Raw genomic sequence first — 23,934 nt, 5'->3', positions numbered from 1 at the left:
GGTGGACGCAATCAGACAAGCACAACTTGATGACAAAGATATTTCACCCATATTTGTTGCCAGAGAATCCAATAATCCCCGTCCTGATTGGAACAAAGTCTCACAAGGATATGGAGTGCTGAAAACCATTTGGAGGCAATGGAATAGGTTGGAGGTGGTGCATGGTCTATTGTACCGCAGGTTCATCTGTGATTATGGTAGTCCTGGTCACCTCCAGTTCATAGTCCCTGCCTCCCTACAGAATTAGGCTCTCAGGCAATACTATAATATTCCCATAGGAGGTCACTTAAGAGCTGAGAAAACTCTGAACAATACTGAAAATGAAATGTATGCGAAAAACAATTTTTTACATGTTCCAGTATGGTTTAATTCCAATATAAGGATTAATAACAACATTGTTTTCTACAAAATTATGGTATTAAATTGGTGTTAAAATGTTGATGATTTTTTTATCAAACGAAGGTAATTTTTTTTAACGAAAAACATGTTTCAGCAAAGGTTTAATATCTCAAGAATATGTATAATGCATACAATAGTATTATTACTGCTATTTCCAGTTTTTTGAAATGAATGTCATTGAACAAAAATGTTGTTGAAAGTCGATGTGGTCCATATCTACCTTTTAATTTTGAAAATATATTACTAAATGAGAAATGTACAAAAATGATTTATAATTGTATAAACAAGAACAATATTGTTCCCACTTCAGTATACAAATGGAATGAAGAGTTGTCTCCACATGGACTTGATAATATATGTATACAAGATGTGTTTAAAATTTGTTTTAAAATTACTATGGATTCCTCATTACAATGGTTACAATACAGAATCCTTCTTAGGATTCTTCCTGTATGTTACTACCTTAAAAAAAATCAAAATTAAAACAGATGACTGTAGTAGATTTTGTGGCAATGAAATAGAAACTATACTGCATATGTTTGTTATGTGTGAAAAAAATATTACCACTGTGGAGAAATTTTAGCTTGCATATATACACAACAACCTCTAATAGAGTCGGTTTTAATGTTACTAATATTATTTTAGGCGAGACTCCATTAAATGTAAATAACAAGGTAATAAATTTTATTATTTTATGTTGCAAACATAAACTGTATATTTTTTCATGCTTTTTGCAAAGTAGAATTCCAAATTTGTGTGGCCTTCTTAATCATTTAAGAATGAAATATTACATTTAAAGGTGTGTAGCAATACACAATTCAAAATTGTTAATTTTTGATAACCAGTGGTCGATCTGGTCGATATTTTTGAACAAAACTAGTAGTGTTATATATATATATATATATAGTAATTGATTAAGGTATTCCATTTACCTGTGTAATAAAGCATATTACTTTACTGATGTGAATGTGTATACATGTATAAATGGGTGGTGAAAGGCAACAAAATTCATTGTAAAACCTGTATAAATCTTAAAATTGTTTATGAAAATACAATGAATAAATGTTAATTAAAAAAAAAAACTCTGGACAAGATCAAGAATACCCTTTATTGGCCTAAAATGGAAAGAGATATTGAAAAGTATTGCCTCCAATGTGACCTTTGTGCAGCAAAGAAACCGTCTAGGAAATCAAACAGAGCTCCTTTACAGCAATATTTACTAGGAGAGCCAATCGAACGGGCGTCTATGGATATTCTGGGTCCACTCCCCGTTACTACGAAAGGAATTAGGTACATATTAGTAGTATGCGACCGTTTCACCAAGTGGAAAGAAGCTTTTCCAATGCCAGACCAAGAGTCTAAAACAAAAGCCAATATATTTTAGTCAATGAATTTATATGTAGATATGGAGCTCCACTTCAAATTCACTCAGATCAAGATCGCCCCTTTGAAGTTAAGTTATTTAGAGACCTGCTAGCAACACTAAGAATAGAGAAAACTCGAACCACTAGCCAACGTCCACAAGCCAATGGTACGGTAGAACGCTTCAATAGAACACTTGTAAACATGATCACAATATACAGCCAAAAAGATCAGAGGAAATGGAATGAGGTCTTACCACAAGTAATGATGGCATACAGGGCTGCTAGTCACCCAAGCATTGGAGTTTCTCCTAACAAAATGGTATTGGGTAGAAATGTGGTCCTGCCATTGGAAGCTATAGGTCCCAGACCCAAAGATAACAGCGAGGCTCCCGAGACAGACGAAAATGTACTGAAACTGGAGGAGAATTTGGCCAAGGTCCACGAACTGGCTAGGAATTGCCTGAACCAGAATTCAAATTACCAAACGAAATATTACGATTCAAAAGCTGAAGTTAGGAAATTTTATGAGGGACAATCTGTATGGCTGTATGATGCTTCAAAGAATTGAAGAAAGTAGGTGTATGTAGCAAGTTGACCTGCAAATGGAAAGGCCCTTATGTCATTACAAAAAAAATTGATGATGTCACCTGCTTGGTAAAGCGGTCTAAGAAACAGCCAGAGAGAGTTTACCACACAGACCTTTTCCGTACAAGGGCAGAAACCCACCTAAATGGTACCGGAGTAATAATATACAGCAATGAAATCAACAAATGTTAGGAACCAACCAGAACCAGTAGATGTTGTATTAAGATGATGGCAGATGTCATTTTGTTTTCCTTTTTTTATTGTTGTGGGTCAGGTGGAGGGAGGTGACGGATGTGCACAGTCTATGGCCCTCATCATTGGTGATGGGAGGGGACGTATGGTGCACCATCTATGGCCCACACTTCTGATGTTGGGAGGTGACGGAGGTGTGCAATCTATGGCCCGCACCTGCGTTGATACTGAGATGTAGCTGGCCAGTGCATTTAAGAGTATAACCAGTGTGGTGTTGTAACGTTTAAGCTTTTCTGTTGAGTTGACATCTGCTGTTGAATCTTCCTAGTATATGTAATTTAGTGTAATGAATTTTGAAATAAACTGATTTCATTTTTTTTAGTGGTTGTTGTGAATTGAATTCCATATGGTCTGTGGTGTCCCTGTCCCATCCCTGGTTGAATTCCCAGTGTTGTCTTGCTCCCAGTACATCCTACAAAATTTTTATAAACATTTTTATATTTATTGAATAGGTTGTATTGGTGTTACTCATTGTTAACTAACTATTTCAAATCAGATGTTATGAACCATACTACCCAAGCCATACCTTGCAAACTTTTCCTGTTGAATTGCAGAATGACTCTTCAGTGCTGTCTAATGGTGGGTGGGAAGAAATATGGAGCCCTGTTTGACAACAAGCGGAAACTCAAAGAGCATCTGTCACCAGCGCCTCACCGTGCCTTGCGAGTCATTTGTCCTTTTTGTTGTGACAAGGAAAACAGCTTTAACAAGGCAGGTGACCTAAAGCCCATGTCGCAAAGCGCCACAAGGATGCCGCTCTAGCAACGAATGTCCCCATGGATGAGCTGCTTTCCGAAAATAACTGTTTCTGGTTATCCTACAAACCGGCAGTTTACTAACCTGGTGGAACCTACCGACAGGAATGCCAGAGCGTCCTCTCGGCTACGATCGGTCCTGCTTGAGTGGACAAAAAGATAATGGCAACCCCTGCAGGCCCCAAGGTGAAGAGGGGACGATATGATTGGATTGGGGGGTGGGACAGACTAGTGACTGATTTCCGAGTTCCGGATGTTCTTGCTTCCTCTGCAACAACAGAGTACAGTCCAACTTCACCAGGCTTGTTTACTCTGATGTCTGTAAGTCACTCTCCGGATGATATTTCTGCCATTTTGGAAAACACCAGCTTCTATAGGGTCCATCTGAACAACACCGTGCTGTTCGATGCTAAGGGCATTACCACTTTGAGCCGAAAATGCCTGTCCTGTGCCCTACCGGAGTCTCCCAAATACCACAGTATGGAAGAGTCTTCATGGCGTCCAAGAGCAGCCCCTTTAGCAACGTGCCTTGGAGTCCAGCCCAGCTTTGTGACATCTGTGGACCAGGCAAAGAAAGATTTCAGGGAACCAGAGGTTGAACTCTTTGCAGAGTCAGACTTGGAGATTTCCCCAGCTTCCAGTTTGGAGTCCAGGAGAAAAGTGGTCGAGATTACACCTCCTAGAGATCCTGAACCTGTCAAAAAGAGGCTGAGGCTGGGTGGTGGAGAGAAATCCAGTCCAGTGTATTCGGTTACCACCATGCATCAAGAGCCCTCTACAGCTTCCTCTCTGCCATCCTCGATCCTACCCGAACCATCAACGACTGTTTTGCCTGAGTCAGCCTCTCCCTTTCATCAGGATTTGCCAGCCTTGTCTGTTCTTGGTCCTCTGCCAGCTGGATCCCTTGATGGTCCCGAGAAGTCCCAGTCAGCCATGCCATCTGTGTCGGCTGCAGTGCCCGTGCTCCCTCTCTTATCACCGCCTGTCTCCCAGCCAACCAAGTTCACCCCTGACCCACCAGCCACACCTACCGCATCCGTTGTTCAGAGGGCAAAAAGGTTGCTAGGCCATTGTTGTATGCCGTTGTTGCCCCCTGCCAGAAGGCAATGGACCAGAGAGGGGATGGTCATCCTGACCAGTGGACAAGTTGCCATTGCCTGGCCACCACAGGGATTCCAAGGACACAGGCAGTGACTTTGATAGGGCCAGACTTCTAGACGAGTTTGATTTCCTTGCTCTTCCTGGATCCCTTGATCTGTCTCCTCAAACAACCCACCAGCAAAGAGTAGGTTTTACCTATACCAGTTGGTACGCAGCGTGGCAAGGGGTCTGTTGAATTCTTCCTCTGACCAGGAGGTTATTTCATTCTTGGAGGAAGCTGAGGGTAAACGAAATACGTTCTAGAATTCGCTTATCAATGAGATTGACCGTGTAGATATTCCTCTCAGGCTATCTGACTGAACAAACGAACAATTTGTAAAGTTAGAATCATTTCAAAAGGAGCCTGGACTTTGGGTGGTTGTGTCAAACAGCAAAATGACACGGGCCTGTCTATTTCATTGTTGACCACTGCTCTCTGAAATCAACATAATTTATCTGGCTTTTGAAGTAAGTCTACGCAATCTATGCAAAAGCGTCATTGTTTACTTGTTTTGATGCAGGGAATTGATAGATACATCCTACCAAAAGTCCAATGTCTTGATAAAATGTTCTATATTATTGATTGTATTTAAAATGAAAATTCATTCGGTTTTTTTAATTCAGGAGAATTTAGTAGCTAAGGTGGGGGAAGTGTAATGACCTGAGATTATGAATTTATAATTTTTACATTATTTGATTATTGGTCTTATTAATAAGGGGTTAAGTGGGTAAATTTTATTAATTTTACATCACTTTATACCTAATACAGTTTATTCAGGGTTTAATTCTCTTGAATATTTACCGTATCTGCTAAAATCTATTTTTAGCACATGTGTACTTTTCTTTTTACTAGTTTGCATAATTATTCTTAACATAGTGAATTTAAAAATATATGCAAGGAAACTATGCATGTTGATTGTACCTATGTATCTTTATTTTGTGCTATTCATTGTCTACTACACCTGTAAGAGTACTGGATTCCTGGAGCTGGGTAGATTGTTTACATCCCCCTGCCAGCTTTTCCTCGAGTGTATTGAGATTACCATCGTTTCGTATTAGTTTATAAACCCCATTTAAATTAATGTTTTCATAATTTATACTTAGTTTACTGAGAACTAGACATCGTACGTTATTTTATAAGTATTCCCTCTATTATGGCGAGGTTAATATATAGGACATCGTCTGCTAGACGATCTCTCGTTTCTACGTTGAATAAAGCAAAGGATTTACAAGTTTTTGTTACTTACAGGTTACGAAAACATCCACCACAAATGTTTAAGTTATTCCAATGTTTATTTCATATGTCATGTTTCTTTTTAAGGTTTACTTTGCGCAGTGTACGGTAGTTTTGTACGACACTGTTCGGCATAGCTCAGTGTGTGCAGTACCGTACACCGTTTTGATTGGTCAAGCGTCACCGTACAGTTATTATATTGGTTAAATGATATCACATGATCAGATCCGAAGGTTATATATATATGAGTGCTTTTCCATTAGATGGCATTAATTTGTGACGAGTTCACGAGCGCCAAATATTCAAATCAATAACCCAACCCTCCCTATAAAGTGTTACCGGCACCAACAGCTGTAGGTGAGATTTGCGCACCACACAATTATCTCCCAACACACTGGACACCTTAATATATTATTCCGTAGTGAATTTATAGTATCCTGCCACGCCCCCTTTTTGCCCTTGAAGGTACTGTTGACGCCTAGACCAAAATTAATACAATACAATTTATGCTTTGACTTGAATATGTTTTGCCATGACTGTACTGTGCTGTTACCAATGATTTAATAAACCATTGTCATTTTACCAAGCCTTGTCCTTTAATCAAAGTATTGCAAGTACTTGGAAGCAGTGTCGATCCTGAAATAAAACTAAATATATTTTGTAGCCCCCATTTTTAGATGGCTATCCGTGGGGATCTTACCATACTTTCTAGTTACTGTGATTTATATATTAAAACGGTTTGATGATCGGAGCTATCAGAGAGAGAGAAAGAGATATTGTGACGTCATCACGTTTGTGACGTTTTCATACCGCGTCCTAGATCATTTTCCCATGATACCAAACAAACAGCGGAGCGAAGACATGTGCGGAAAGAAGATGCAGAGAGCATTCAACAATTTAAATCCCCTTTTCTTTGATCCAACCTCAGATGATCAAGGGAAAATGGCAAGTATCGTAAACGATAATTTAAAAGTATGTTTATTTCTTTAGTTTTCAACTGATTCGTCTATTCATAATGGACATGTATGATATACTTTCAGAGGGAAAACGTTCGTCACAAAAAGGTTGCAAAGACCATCAAGAACCTCAAGAAAATAAATGCAGAGAATGTGGGTGTACAAGTAAGTATTGAAAAAATTCTTATTCGATATTCACTCATATAAATATGATCCTATTTAAATTTAACATAAATGTTGTAACACTGGCTGATTTATTGGACGATTATAGATCTAAAGAGTTGTTGTTTTCTTTACAGGATTTTCTACCTGGCTGGGCAACGAACGCATACTTTGACAGCCTTCATGGGAAAAAAGCGAGTGAAGTGGTAAATATTTGTTGTCATTCTAGATAGAACCATTAAGATTCATTCTTAAAAACTTTACATGTAGTGTTATATAAATTAAATATCTTCATTTTACAAGAAAGGACAAAAGTTGGCTTTGAAGAAATAAAGGTAAATTGTCAACAACAACAAAATCTGAATCATTTTCTCTCCCCTTTTTATTTTGAATTTCTCAATCATAATAATGACTACTTGTCATTTAGGTATGTCGGAGAAATTATGGCAAATTCCCGTGAAAGAGTTATGAGGGAGGCTTTGGCTTCGAAGGTACAATTCTGTGTATATAAAACGCCTACAAAATTCTTTTAAATTTTTCTATGTATTGTAATTTTGCCTATTACATCATGTTGTTAATAGGTTCCTCAAGATTCTGAACCCTTGAAAAAAGAAGAAATAGATAAAAACATGATTGAAAGAAGAAGGGCAATGGAGACAGTCCACCAGCAGCTACTGGTAAAAATTAGAGCACTGCGGACTTCTAAGACAATTATAATGTATATTTCCTTTCACTTGGATTCAGAAACATGATTGAAAGAAGGAGGGCAATGGAGACAGTCCATCAGTAGCTACTGGTAAAAATTAGAGCTCTGCGGACTTCTAAGACAGTTGTAAATGTATATTTCCTCTCACTTTGATTCAGTTTTATGGGAAAAGTTGAGCGTTAAAAATAATTCATTTTGACAAACATTTGTTGATCGACAGTCATATACAAATTAAAAAGCGTTACAACAAACTTCTGCCAATTATTCATTCATCTCCGTGACAGAAAAACGAAAGGTGGACGATTGTGAGAAAATAAAAGCAAAGACGGAAAAGACGAAGGTTCTTCATGCTGAACTTAAGGTATTTTATATTATATTGTGTATCAAAATCGGAGAGAGAGAGAGAGAGAGAGAGAGAGAGAGAGAGAGAGAGAGAGAGAGAGACCAAGTCAAGGAACGTTGAAAAAAATTTAATGTGAGTTATGATTTGTACTGTACATCGATTTTTTTTACCAACACTTTTAACGCACTTTGAAAAAAGATTACAAATAACAAAATATGGACTTCTTTCTTGACCAATTTCGTATTTAGTCAGATTAGGAATTTTTTGGGAACGGTGAGTTGACAACCAAAGGAACAGCCGAATTTCCAATTCCAATATTTAAATGGATTACTTAATACTTGAAGAGTGCACCCGCAACTTTCCTTCCTAAACATCTTATCAATCCCGTAAATAGAGTTGTCATATAAATTGATCATTTTCCAAATCTCTTCAACGAGTAAATATTCACAAAGTAAAAAGATAAAACAAAATTAATTGTAGGGACAGCTGACGGCTAATTAGTGCATTTTAAGTGGTAGTTGTTCTTCATGTGTAAATTGTTAAACTAAATGATTTCTAGAATTAATCCTTTCCATTGCAAAATCGCTATGACATATTTTTTCTAAATATTTACCTTTGTGAACTAGCCATAAAGATAGAAAAGATCATTTTCCATCTAAAAATCATCTGGCCTAAAACATTAAATATGTACATGTATGTTAAATGTACTGTACTAGAACATTGAATGTAGTTTATTTCAGAAAAAAATCTCGTTCTGCATGTTGAGGGAGAGGGAGGAGCATAATTATTGTCTCATTTTAAAACAAATTTATGAATGGGTTTAGTTTCCTGTATTTTGCCAGTTCGTTCAAAATTCATTTTTCTATATCTGAATTTAAATACACGTTGCTTTCAAAAAATAAATTGGCGCCTAACACCGTTGTTGTTACATGCATATAATAGACACAAAGTGAAAATGTTTTCTACAGAAATTATCTCTCTTATCAGAGCGTCATTCCACCTTAAGGATGTTGACACCTGAAATAATAGTAATGTCAATCATCCAAAAACCACTTGGATACAAAGATGGGGACCTAACTTGTTCATTTATTTTATTCGTGACACATGTCACATGCCATTTTTTGGAAATATAGGGCCCAATACAGAAATGATAATTTTCCTGAAATTTTGGCTAAAATTTGACATGGAAATTGATAATTTGAAGAAATCAAACAAACATCTATAGTTTGAACTATTATTTAGTAATGATTTTAATACAATATGAAGTTGAACACTTGTAGTGACTATAAAAGTAAAATCTAAGTCAAAGTTTAAAAATTCTTGCTTTATTGGTGGCTTCAAAGGCCAGTAGATAATGAACACAACAACAGATGTTACAAAATGTTAGAGTAATCCAATTATAACGCAAATAAATAAAAATATAGTAATGCCATCTTTCCAAAACTTACTTTTAAATTAAATGCAAAACAAGTACGGATCACATCTCAAAAATTTGAGACATAGCATGAAATAAGAGAATTTTAGGCCAAAATTGGAGTTATTTTTTTCTTAACTTCTATGAAATATAAGCTAAATATGCCAAAATATATCGATAGAAATATCAAAATACTGTTTAAATATATTTTTTAGAACATCATGAATATATCGCAATACACAAACTATCTAGAAGTTTTGTCTACGCTGAAAATTTGGAAGCTAAAGTAACAGTACTCTAAAACTAGTGAATTATGAACATTGTTCATTTCCTTCTTGAAAGCCATCCGCCACAAAATATAGTCCCTTACTAAACTCTGTAACAATGTATTTTTTTTTATTCAAAACAATTTTATTCAATATAGTTAATTTGACATTGTAAAATAAAAATATACTACTAGAATCAATACAGATGCAGAATTTTCAGACTAGAGATGACCCAAAATGCCACAAAATGTAGTCCCTTACCAAACTCTGTAAAATGTATTTTTTTTATTTAAAACAATTTTATTTAATAAAGTTTATTTGACATTGTAAAATATAAATATACTACTAGAATCAATACGGATGCAGAATTTTCAGACTAGAGATACCCAAAATGGCAACCCAAAACCTAAGGAGCGAACCTCTTAAACTCTGAAACTGTGCCATACCAATCCAACTACACGCGACCTAATTATATCGAATAAAAACCTAAAAATAGTTTCGATAATTAGATTTTAATTCAAATATATGTAATACAGTAGACTGAAATAAGATTTTAAGCAGGATAATAAAATGTCATCTTTTAACCGTTGTCTTCTAATGTTACAAAATACATGGTTATTCTACCCCAAAATTGTATTATATTTTAACAGGAGCTTGGACTTTGGGTAGTTGTCATTGTGACGTAAGCCTGTCTATTTGTGAAATCAACAAGATTTGTCTGGATTTTGAGCTAAGACTACGCAATCGGTGTATATTTCGCTTTAAACAGCGTCATTTTAACTTGTTTTGACGCAAGGAATAGATATTTACATCCTGCTGAAAGTCCAAGGACTTGTTAAAATGGTTCTACCTCTGACGACAGAACAAAACTGGCGGTTATATGATATCTCCGCACTCAAAGGAGGTGAATACATATTGATTAAACTTTGGTTTTTATTTCACAAAAGATCGTTAAAAACTATGTATAAAATGAGGGTTGGATCCCCTTCTTTTTTGTTTACCGACTCAATATATTGTTATTTATTTAAATTGTAGTCTTATACTCGGTACTAAATGCGAGCGAGTTCAATTCTACATGTATGTAAGAATCAAAAACCATTGTTTGTCAACGATACAAATGAAATTTTATTAAATATACATGTACTACATATACATGTAGTACAATTATATCTATATAAGGCCAAAATGAGTTTAAACGTTTTGAGTATTGATTAATCAGTTGATGTCATTTTTATTGTAAACTACTATTAGAAGCTGATAAATTTGTAGACCCTCTGTATTCAAAGTGATTTCTTTTGACATTTAAGAAAATTGAGTCCAATAACTGTGTTGATCCGAATAATTTTGCATTGTATAATATATTTCACTTATCATAAACCTTGATTCATTTCAATGTTGTCATTCATGTTCTGAAAATTGTTACAATTTGAGTAGCATTCAAACATCGTTTGAAGTCATCTTTTCGTAAGTTGTATGGTCGATAGAACGACCTTGTCAGCAAATACAATCTTCCACTTGGCCGCATGCTGACTGACTGTATTTTTTTATTTATCAATTATACAATTTTATGATTAAAAACTGGTAAAATTGATTGATTTCACTAGACCATACTCTGTCCCGAGTTTTTGCTTCCACCACTTTTTGCTTGATATTTCAGTAATAGTAAATACCTTTGTGCTCAAACTACGTTCATCCACTAATATACTAATATGAAAAATGTCCAGATTATCTGTTTTGAAACGCCCCCTCTACCGCTTCAGGTTTCAATACACATCCCAAAATTGAAAGTCTACGGAAATTTTGCATTGCATCAGCCATTAATAAGCTCGGATGATAATGTTAAAAAATTGCGCGATGTATTCCGAGTTTATTCCGAATGGAGAAAAGATGTAAATCTCCGTAAGAAAATTGTTTTCGTTCCTGTGAAATTTTATGAGTGAAAAGGGATAATTGTTCAATGAAGATACCTTGGATATATTTCCTTTCATCGATTTCAATTGTATTTCTTTCACAGGTATGTCTATTTTTTATTAAAAATCGTCAAAAATTGATGGAAGCAATAACTTGGGACAGACTTTCAGTGCTATTCAGCTTTATGACACCACTGTCAGCGGCAACGAAAGTAAAAAAAATTGGTTCAAAGCACAGGGGCCAAGCCCGTTTTAACATTAATTCCAATGTAACCATAAATAAAGAAAGGGGTCGAACTCTGACCCAGATAAAAAACAACCAGCTCGCTTCAAAAGCCTAATAAAACAATTATTTTTTAAAACACTTGCAATATGCATGTATTTTTCAGAAAAGTAATGTCTAAGATACACTCATGCCGAATTTCAAGTTGATGGGTCTTAAAATAGCGGAGATATACGTCATTATTCTCTCGAAATCGGCAGTTTATTTTAAGGTTCTCCGATCCTCAGGTACCAAAAATTGAAGTGTAAATTTTAAAGCAAATGACATTTTACAGTCTCATACTAATGATTATAATAATAAACGAAGCATTTATATGTATTGTTTCCATGCGTGTTTCAAAGATAATGCATTATCACCCATATAGATTTATATAAGGAAAAAGAAGTGACTTCAAGGTTTTGCTAATTTGTATTCAGTAGAGTATGATTACACTTGACTGCTGCACATAAAAACATTCAGTAGAAATGTAGATGTAAAATAAATAAATAAAAATGTGCTGTATCAAGTATTATAATCATGGAAATAAAAGAAAATATCTTTACATCATGTATGAGAAAAAGTTATCTTTCTTTCCAAAAGTCAACAACAGATGTAAAAATGTTCCTGCGCTTTGTTACTCTTGGTTTTCCATGAAAACATTCACTCAGTACACTTTGTACACCATTAAAACCTCCTCTTTGGTACGCTAACTGCAGATGATGCATTGAAAGACCAGAGAGAGACATCCTTTTCACCATGCTCTCAGACACTGTTTTGTTTGTTAGCAAGGGCATCAAAGTTTGCAAGTTAGATTTAGAGTCTTCCATCTGGAGTACAACTTGCATCATATAATCTATACTGAAAGTATACTTCAAATAATAGGAATATGTACTGTGATGTTCGACAAAGTTCTGTATATATGTTCAGTCTTCAAGTACTTTATGTGCATCGAAAGTACAGCCTAGAATTTCTAGCACGAGGGTCTCCAGAGTTGAATTTTTGGTATTACAAGATGCAAGATTCTTCATAATCCAATAATGCAGTCTTGCAATGGTATATCAAAGCATTTTCTCATTGCCCTGCATAGAACAACACTATCATATACTTTCAAATACATACCAACGCCAAGTTTAGTATACACATCAAAAGGACCATGGCCATTTGCACCAATGCTGTGTCTCTTCCCTGTTGGTACAATAGTCTACTCCTTGCAGCAGGTACACCCTATGTACAATAAGCTCGCAAGACCATACTGTTTTTCTTTTACACACTTTGCTAAATTTAGTGGTTTATGGTACACAACACATCCTCGCTCTAGATGATCAACCAAAACTGAAAACTCTACGATCCTTCGTCCATCAAAAATATTAGTATATGTCGATCGAGAAAGTTCTTCGCTATCATTTTCACAGTGATCCAACTCCAATCCAGAATTAACATCATCTACGTATGTCTTAGTTTCATTATTGTTCACATCAATGCTGTTATTTATGTCACATCCAGTGGAAAAACTAGTGAACCCTTTTTTGAACCGACCTTTCTTGTCTCTAGCTCGTTGACAGTTTCCTCAATGTTGGATTGTTTACTAGTAACATATTCGCCTTCTTTGACAAAAGATTTCCAAAAAATATAGATGCCGGACTTCATGGTACGAATAAACTATATCCGAAAATGAGAACGAGTTATCTCGCTTTGCTGAGGATCGGAGATCGTTAACTCGGACATTTACCGGTCCAGGGCTCACGATGGGATTTTGCCTATGACAACAGCAGTATTGCAACAAGTCGAGAAACATTCGCACTAATCTTTTAAAATCTCACATCAAACGCACGCTACTTACATCATTAAATTCCGATAATATTCCTTAAATACTCTCCAAACTGAACTTTTATTCTGCAGCCACATCAACTTCTGACCAGACCGGCCATTTTGACGTCTTCGAGAAAGACTGATTCTGATTGGACCATCAGGAATATCAACCAATGAAATTGAGTTGAACATTTTACTATTACAATGGCCGGTCTGTTCAGAAGTTGATGTGGCTGCAGAATAAAAGTTCAGTTTGGAGAGTATTTAAGGAATATTATCGGAATTTAATGATGTAAGTAGCGTGCGTTTGATGTGAGATTTTAAAAGATTAGTGCGAATGTTTCTCGACTTGTTGCAATACTGCTGTTGTCATAGGCAAAATCCCATCGTGAGCCCTGGACCGGTAAATGTCCGAGTAAAAACAAACTGCCGATTTTGAGAGAATAATGACGTATATCTCCGCTTTGTTAAGACCCATCAACTTGAAATTCGGCATGAGTGTATCTTAGACATTACTTTTCTGAAAAATACATGCATATTGCAAGTGTTTTAAGAAATAATTGATTTCTTAGGCTTTTGAAGCGAGCTGGTAGTTTTTTTATCTGGGTCAGAGTTTGACCCCTTTCTTTATTTATGGTTACATTGAAATTAATTTTAAAACGGGCTTGGCCCCTGTGGTTCAAAGATCAAAATTGTGTAAGATCACTAGTGTTATTGAAGATGACACAATGAAATCTGTGACATTGAGTGGCCAGACCTCTTCTCATTTTTTTATTCTTGCACAGAATTAGTCTTAAAAATATACATATCCAATAGAAATTGGTATGCATTAGAAATTTTTTTATTTGTTTTATTGTGTTAGAACCATTTAAACAAGGCCTTGGACTATTGGTAAGACGTTACTCTCTATTTCTTGCGTCAAAACAAGTTAAAAATGACGCTGGTGTCAAGCGAAATAATGCATGGTCTTAGCTCAAAAGCCAGAAAATCTAGCTGATTTCAAAGAGTCATGGCAGAGTGGCTAGCAATGAAATAGGCCTACGCCACATTGCCATTTGACACAACTATCCAAAGTCCAAGCTCTTGTTCTATTATTTCAAGTTATTTTAGAGAAAGGAAACTAGAATCCAAGATGGGATTGTTATTGGGTTGTCTTTAAATTCAAAACTGTTGAAAGGAATTCTACAGTATCATTACTTGCAATTTTAAAACAAGTATTTTCAACAACCTTGCCAGTTGCTTTCCAGTACTTACAGGGTTTTTTTTAATTTGTTGTTGCACCTATATTATCGTAATGTTCTTGGTTTTAATCATTCTTCTTTGAAACATTTTTCATGAGTATCTACACTAGACTATTAAAAAGTTCTTGCCTTTATTGTTTCTCTTCATCCTTTTTCTCGTGATATAACACGTCTATCCATTTCTAGTTTTTAGGCCACCTGAGTCACTCAATTGACACTCAGGTGACATATTACAGTCGGTCTCCGTCCGTCGTCGTGCGTCGTCCATCGTGCATTAACAAATTTTTACATTTTCAACTTCTTGAAAACTACAAATCCAATTAATGCAGTAACATCATTTTTGTTTTGAGGCAACTCTAGGATAAGGGAATAATAAACTGTGAACATTATGACGATACCACCACCGGGGCCTCATTGAGGGGGCCAAATAAGCAAACAAGAGCGAATTATTCTAAAAATTTCTCTACTCCCAACACTGAAAAAGGCCAAATGCATTATTATGATGTCTTTGAAGACCTTTACCAAAATTAAAAAAATTCATGTCCCTTGGGTCAGGGGTTCAGGCCTAAGGACAGGGCTAATATGGCACAAAGTGAAAATGTACATTCACTTATATTAAATCTTATAGAATCTTCTTCTCTACTCTAATATATATCTGAAATAAACTAAATACATGGTTATAATATTCACTATACTTAAACTGTGAAATTCATGGCCTCTGTGTCGGGGGTTCAGACTCTAGGACGGGGCCAATATGGCCATATAGTGAACATGTATTAAATCTACGAAAATCTTCTTCTCTTCATCCACAGCAAGGTGAGATAAACTGAATAATGCCTGATCTTCCACAGCAGATTTCTCTCATCCACATCTGTGGCCCACTTGAAGTCGGATCCTCCATTCATCTTGACAATATTACCTAGTGAAGCCATCCACTAAAATAGTGAAACTACATGTTAATATGTTTTAAGGTGCTACCGTTCTGGCGAGCGCAGCAAGAATTACACATACCTTGCATCATTGTCAACCTAGGGTTATTTAGGTATCAAAGAACGTCAAAGAATTTTTGAGAGAGTATTGTTCTATAATAATTTTGTCAAAGGTACTTATTTTATTGATTATGAAACATACAGCCCAACCCCCTACCCCGAGAGAGAAAGAGAGAGAGAGAGCCGGTCCCTGTTTGTAGGTGTGTAATTTCCCACTTTTAAATTTAATGGCCTGACTGTATGCAATATCTACAGAATTTTTTTTAACTGTTTATTTTTTCGTTTTATTCCTTTTTATTTAGATCAAAATGTCCTATTGTGTAGTTCCTCCCTACTCATATAACGTTACCTACCTGCCTACTGTACATGCATGCACAATTAACTTAAAAATGGATCGATATGACAGTAAAGTATGGCTCTTGCTAGTATATATTTATATAATCTCAATATTAAACAAAATTAAAAACAAATCATATGTCAATGAGACATGCAGGTATCGCAGTCTATACTGAAATAGCTAGTAAACTCATTACAGATGTTTGATCCACCTCTAAATATAGCGCGAGAGCACTGTGACGTCATCCATGACTTTGGTCGTCTTTGTTTACGTATCTCGACTCAATACGTGTAACAAATCTTTTGAGTCTCGCCAAAACATATGCAGTACTCAAAACGTGTCTTCAAACTTTAAGACACCGTAAATTACGAGTTAAAAGTCGGCCATTTTTGGCATAGCACCACGGGTAAAAACACAAGAGAGCATTATGGGACGTAGACAAAAAAATTTGTCTGATGAACTGTCGGTTTTGCTCGTTCTTTTTCCCGCGCATACTGGTTCTTGGAGCTCGCTTCGCTCGCTATTAACCTTGTGTCGGGGGTTCAGACCCTAGGGCAGGGCTAATATGACTATATAGTGAAAATGTATCAAAAATACAAAAATCTTCTTCTCTTCATCCACAGCAAGGTGAGATAAACTGAATGCTTGAATCTTTTATTAGTGAAGCCATTCACCAAAATAGTGAAACTACAAGATATTAACCCTGTGTCGGGGGTTCAGACCCTAGGGCGGGGCTAATATGACCATATAGTGAAAATGTATCAAATATACGAAAATCTTCTTTTCTTCCTCCACATTAGGAGTAGATAAACTGAATGTATATTCATGATATTCGTGGAACCCTAAATTGTGAGGTTCAGAACCCCTGGGTCAGGGGTTCAGAACCTTTTGTTAAAACCAATATGGCCATGCACAAATGAAAATGTATTGAATTTTATAATATTTTCTTTCGCACTTTCAGTCTTTGAGATAAAACCAAATCCATTGTTATTATGTACGTAGTGTACTGTTGTAATGTGCTAAATTTGTGAAATTGCCTATGAAGAAGGGATTGGGGATTTTTTAATGGTGGAAAGGTTGTGACAAATGTGGCCGTATAGTAAACGTAATTTTTTCAGTCACCTGGTTGATATTTTAGGATATTTTCCTTAATTGTATGCTTGTAAAAATAAACTGTCTGTATGCTCTGTGCATTATAGATAAAATTGAGCATAATAAAAGATTGAATATTAAAAGGCCCGTATGTGTCTTTTTACCGAAAGTTAACATTTTTTGGCACCTGGAGCTAGGATATAAATTATCCGAGATTCTTTCGATTTTTGTCGACTACCCCTCATTTAATACATGTGTAAATAAATGTTTTCCAAACCTCAAATTCAGATTAGGGATTAGGCTCCAAAATGAAGACACTCTGACAGGTCAGTCTAAGGGTTATGGTACTCAGGTGACCACCAGGCCTGTATGCCTCTTGTTGCATTAAAGCTCTTAAACTGTTACATGGAAAACCGTTGTCTATCATACATTATATGCTATGTCATCCGTAATATATTGTAAGCTCCCTGGGGGGTGGTCAATATAAATTGGGAGCACTACAAAATAATAACTTGCTATTCTTTTTTACTAAAATCCTTGGTTACTTTGTAAAATGGAAGACATAAAAGAGTCATCTTGATCTCAGCAATATTCATTAACATGAATTGACACATTCTTCATTCAACATGTACAATAATATTTGATTGGTGGCGTCTACCGTACAGCATAAGTAAGTGGGGGTGGGGGGTGGATTTTACAGCTGCACAAACGGTATTACAGTAAAAAAAAAAAAATAGTAAATCTGTCCAGTGTGTTGGGAGATATTTGCTACAAGGATCCTCAGCTAGATCTGTACTGGAATGGCAAGGGTGGAAAAAAGGGCGGATCTACAACTTCTGGTTTCAAATATAGCCGCTTGACAACTTGCGAAATATCTGACGCTACTGAGCATCCGCTCATATATATAACATTCGGAAGTATGCCACATGACAACGATTAACCAATGGGATAACTGTACGGCGACGTTCCACCAATCACAACAAAGTACGACTTCGTACAAATAACACATGCGTCGTACTGTCAAACAAGTTTTGTCGTACAGAGTGAAAAATACACAAATACATGAATTTGGATTTAAAGTAGGCGATGATTAATAAATATTGGTTACACTGGATATTCCTATGTGATGTTAGTAAACATTTTGTATTTGAAACTTATATATTTCACAGAAGTTACTTCGTGATTTTACAGACGACATCATGCAGGGTTAAAAATAGCACGAGTTTTAAATACAAGTAATCAAGAATAAATAAGTACTTGAATGCATTACAATAATCATGAAATCGTTCAAGATAATTCACAAGACGTAAATACACAATTTTTATGGCATAAATTACAAGTTTGGCAAAATATGAAACTATGCCACAAAAGACCGGTATGAAAACGAAAATTGAGATGTAAACAAGAGCATGGCAGCAGGTGATAACGGGGATAACGGCTGATATTAACATTCGAAAAGGTTAGAAATATGATGATTAACTCAAGGAAAACATGCAGATGCACATGGCATGATACTTGATGCATAGCGTGTAACAATAAATGCAATCTACAATGCATTTATCTCTGTTCACAAACGATGATGTTTAAAATTGATAAAATCCACCCGACCAATAGTTATCACAATACAATAATAGTTATACTATAAATATTCTCATCAGGTCCTTACATTTCCCCCTCCTTAGTTTCTTTCTTCTCCTGAATTAATAGGATAATAATGTTATAACAACTTATTCACTATACATTATATATTTACAGTTTTTGAAAAATAGAGTCTATAAGATTCACTCGGCCAAACGAAGGGGTACTCCCGCTCCATCAACGGTAGAGATAAGACTGTCCCACTGCCTGTTTCTGTGAACTCTGCTGGCCTCCAGAAAGCAAATAAGGTTTTCATCCTCTGATGTACATGTGTTTCCCCTCCCAATGTTCCTCAGTACCTGGTACAGGTAGATTCGGCTCTTGTTTGCAGGGCCTGAAGATTTCTTAGGGGAGAGTACTGCTGTCCCAGGTAACACCAGAAAGTTAAACTCGTCGATGAGCAGCGCACGGTCTACTGGTACATCACCCCCTGGTCTACTTCGCCTCAAGGACATGGCTGCATATTCAACCTCCAACAGCTTTTGGTCAGGGCACAACTTAATAAAATCATTGGGGGGCCAGGTAAAGTTGATACTTCCGCGAGATATCTCAACTGTCTCCTCCTGCTCCCATTGGCGTCTGGCAGGTGGAAAATGGGGCATGCAACCTTGGCCCAGTAGTGTTTTAGCTCTGTCGGAGAGAGTTTCCTGCGGCTGTGAGGTTTTGTGGAGTGATATTCTTTTAGACAATTTTTTTCCTCTTTGGCTCCTCAGTTTTGGCAGGGCTTGGGGTCCTCAAAGTGGCTATTCTGGCAGGGGATGGCAGGGACTCGATGTCTGATTCTGCAAAAAGCTCTAATTCGGGTTCGGTAGTTGCAATTTTCTGAAATTTTGAAACTGCCTTTATGAACTTTTCCTCTATGCCTAAAGATGTCAAAAAATGATTGATCCGTTGATGTTCGAAGTTAAGTCTTCAGGGGATGGAATACTGGAATTACTTGGCTTCAAAACTGCCATCTTCCTGGACAGGCTGGCGATGCCCCTGGGGTCTACCAAAATGCTGTTGTCAACCTCTACCCGGTTATAGGAACTGCCTTCCTCGAGTACAGCCACTAAGTTGTTGGGGACCAGAGAAAAAGAAAGAATGGTGAAGAGTCCTGGGGATCCTGGATAATTATACTCGGTTGATGATACTACACCAAATTTCCAAGGTTGGGCCTCCCATCCCTCAAGCTACTCTTGCCTTGACTTCTTCGGAGTGAACATTATCTTCTTTGTCCAGTCAAGAATCAGGGTCCTCAGTTTACCTGTGGCTCTGTGGCTCTGGAGTTCCTGTCGGTTGGCTCTACCAGAGATCTATATACGGCAGGCCTGCAGGAAATCCAAAAACAGTTATTTTCCGAGAAAAGGTTATCTGTAGGAACATTGATGGATGCTGTAGCTACCTTATATCTCCTTAACACATGGTTCTTGAGGTCGGCTGGCCGGACATATAACTTTCATTCCACAGTGAGGCGCTGGTACCAAGTGCTCCTTGAGCTTCCGCCGACTATCGAAATGGAGGTGGCATGGCTTTCCGTCAACTTCAAGGTTACAGTAGAAGGACATCATCCTGTGGAAGGAACAGTTTCATTAGGAAGGACACAAAGTATTGGATGGCATTTGCATAAAAAAATTCATGGCACAATTATAGTACCATGACAGCATAATTTAGAAGGACAAAAGCAGATTTCAATTATTTATGGTGTACATGTATAGGGTATGGAAGGGCATACATGACAGGACTTGGACTAAAGGGTGATAAACTACAATTTCATACATACATTTAAAAGCGGTGTACATGAGGGCAAGGGGTCCAAATATTATTACGACCAACTATGGTAAGCAGTAGCACAACAAAACCATGGATATGTTTTGTCACTGAAGTGAAACAATGGCAAAAGGGGAGACTAATACAGATTTAAAAAAAAAAACCAGCAAACAACATCAGAATTATTTATTCACTTGACCTTCCTTAAAGAATCTTGTACTGGCCTTGGTATCATAAAACTTCTTCTGATAGTCTGCATTTTGTTTTATGTCAGGCACGTAGCATCGTTTTTAAAAGTGAGTGGGGGGGGGGGCAGACTCGTCCAAAAAATCTTTACAAGCAAGCAAAAAAAAAGGAAAAAAGTTACTTTCCAAAATCCTGAAAATCCTAATCCCGGGGGGGGGGGGGCTTCAATTACCTTCAATTTCACTATTTGTTTCCTTACTTTCAATTTAATTTTTTACATGGTCCAATAAAAGTGGGGGGGGGGGGGGGGCAACTCTATGTTAATTCTATTTTTTGTATGTAAATTTAAGAAAAATCTTTGCTGCGCAAAAAAGTGGGGGGGGGGGGGCAGGCCCACCTTGGCCCCCCTGATGCTACGTGCCTGTATGTGCTTCCTCGCAATATCATGTGCTCTCGATAACTTCTTCTGCAAAGTACTGACATACTCCTCTGGTTCTGATACCTGTTTATCTTCGGATTTAGGCCTTTGGATAATGGCTTCTATTGGCATCATTATATTTCGTCCCAACATCAGCATATTTGGGGATAAACTGGTACTGGAGTGAGCAGATGCTCTGTATTTCATGACCTGTGGTAATACTTCATCCCAATGTCTCTGGTTCTTATTGCAATTCATTGTCAACATGTTGACAAGGGTTCTATTGAATCTTTCCAAAGCTCCATTGGCTCCATTTTCACAAAGTTTATGAAGTGGTCTGGCAATCTGAGCAAAGCCCTGTACAAAGCGTCTATAGTAAGAACAAAGTCCGATGAAACTTCTTGTTTCTTTTGAAGTTGTGGGAACTTGCCAGCTGGTTATGGCACTGACTTTTTAGGGATCTGTGGCTACGCCATTTTCTGACACAATGTGTCCTAGGAATTGAACTTCTTTTCCTTGCTGCAAGTCTGCCTGACAAAGCTAGAACATACTGTAACGGGAAAAGGGGGATTGAAATTCAAATGCTATAAATTATTATTTTCCCTTTTAATACTAAATTACGTGGGCTCTGTACCTTTAATCAGTTGACAAAACAATACAATGTAAAAGTTATGCAAATATTCATTATACTGATAATACAATGATAAACAACGCGAGTATGCGAACGGCACCTTCCTGGAATGCGGAAGGTGTAACTTTTTTCAAGTTGGCGCTTGGCACTGGTATTATCCTACGTAGATAACAATTCAACTATAATTGTAAGGACAAAATGGATATAAGGACTATAATACGCATATATCGGATGCAACAGGCTTACACCTTAGATATGGGAAGGTGCACAACGGGTAGGTGCTTCCGTAACTAAGATAAACAATGACAAGGAAGTGAAGGGGCACTACGGTAAAGATGGGTAAAATATCCTCTGGAAATAACTGGAGAAGGTGCAGTAATAAATACAATTCAATTAGATATTCACCTTCTGTGCCTTTGAAGGGTTAAGGTTCAGGTGTTGCTGGGCCATATTTGGCAGAAAAGACGAGTGGTAACGGGAGCAGAAGACAGAAGGAAGACACGATTTCTATCAGTACCTCATTTATATAGTCTATATTTGCCAGCCAATCAGCCCGCGGCTTGCACTATGCGTCAGAATATGTTGGCGAAAGATGGAGGGAATACGGAGTACACTGGTTTGCGTAAAGTATGGACGAAATAACAACAACTAGAAAACTGATCAGTCAGGAAGGGCCTCGCTATGACAATAAATATAGAGAAGTGAAAAAAACTTTGAATTCCATCTTCTTTATATTAACAATGATTAAAAAAAATAAATGCCCGGCATAAGATGTAAAGAACTGCAATATATATAAGGTGGTAAAAAAAATATGTTATTATTGTTATAAGTAACAACTGTATTTTTAAAATTTCAAGATAATTGCTGAATGTCCAAAAACTTTAAATAGTAACCTTGTATCTGCATAAAACAGGGATAACCTCATGTCTTATGAAACTAAATAAATGTGTATTTAAAAAAGATTTAAACTGGTGTTTTATAAAATGGAAGCCTTAAGTGAATGCAAATACATTGTATCACCTAGGATTGACCTCAACTTCAAAACAAACATCAGTTGCAGACAAAGGTGTTCATTAATCTTCATATGACATAGAGATAGCCTCTAAATTTTCTGCAGCAGGCAAGATAATTAATCCCAGGGGATTAATTGTTCTGCTCTCTCATCCTTTTCTTCTAAATTTACAATAAATTTTTTTTTCAGAAATGACAGAATGAGGTTATTATCTGATTACCTGTTAAAATTAACAGCATTAAGGCAGAAAAAAATAAAATAAATAATTAAAAAATAAAATAGTAAAAAAGGATATCTTAATATATATCTTGATTTTAGAATTCAATAAAATTATCATAAATCATTGTGTACGGTATTTTAACCAAAATAAAGTATGAATATTATATTTTAAATCCATATTTCAAAGAATGTACGCAATACTACACATCATTCAAAATTGACCTTAACTTCAAAACAAAGTTCATTTGCAGACACAGGCAGTGCAGTAATTAATCTCAATGTGACAGATAAAGATAAAGCTTAGGATTTTCTTCCTGTGGAAGGTTAATTAATCCCAAAGGACAAATATTGCACAGCCTTCCAAGTATACAATGGTAACATTCTCAGCAGTTATCTCTTTGCCCATTCATTCTTATGCATAGTTAAGGAATCTACCCCACCACCCCAGCTCCAAACCAGAAGACATAGAGAACCAAACTTAGCATCAAAATATGTATTTCTGCTTACTGAACTACCATACCAAATTTGAACTTGATTGGGCAGTCATAAAAAAAGTTATTAGAAAAAAATAGAAAATTTGTGGACGGAAGAGTGACAGACGGACAGACAGATGGACGGACAGACAGTGATTACTATAGGGCACCCGCAAATCCTTGCGGAGCCCTAATAATGATTGAATAAAGTAGAGAAAACTGTAAGGTAAGCATAAATATGCAATGTTCTTCATTTGTATCGATGCTATTGCATCACTCACGGTGTATTAGACTATAATATAAAACGTAATTAAGAGACACATGGTTTCTGTGTCAAAACATGGCGTACAATCGTAAATACGGAATACACATTATTCCATAAATTAATCATA

At 36.5% G+C, this 23,934-nt stretch overlaps 1 long non-coding RNA gene across 1 annotated transcript; it reads left to right on the top strand.

Annotated features, from left to right (window-relative positions):
* The first annotated feature begins 6,261 nt into the window (after window positions 1-6,261).
* Window positions 6,262-7,693, top strand: LOC136275986 (uncharacterized). Its single transcript, XR_010714483.1, has 5 exons — window positions 6,262-6,850; window positions 6,985-7,053; window positions 7,151-7,182; window positions 7,275-7,338; window positions 7,429-7,693. It is a non-coding gene; the product is annotated as an uncharacterized lncRNA (long non-coding RNA).
* The last annotated feature ends 16,241 nt before the right edge of the window (window positions 7,694-23,934 follow it).

This window comes from Magallana gigas, chromosome 6 (assembly GCF_963853765.1).
Source record: "Magallana gigas chromosome 6, xbMagGiga1.1, whole genome shotgun sequence".
Lineage (NCBI taxonomy): Eukaryota > Metazoa > Mollusca > Bivalvia > Ostreida > Ostreidae > Magallana > Magallana gigas.
This window is presented reverse-complemented; position numbering and strand designations above follow the sequence as displayed.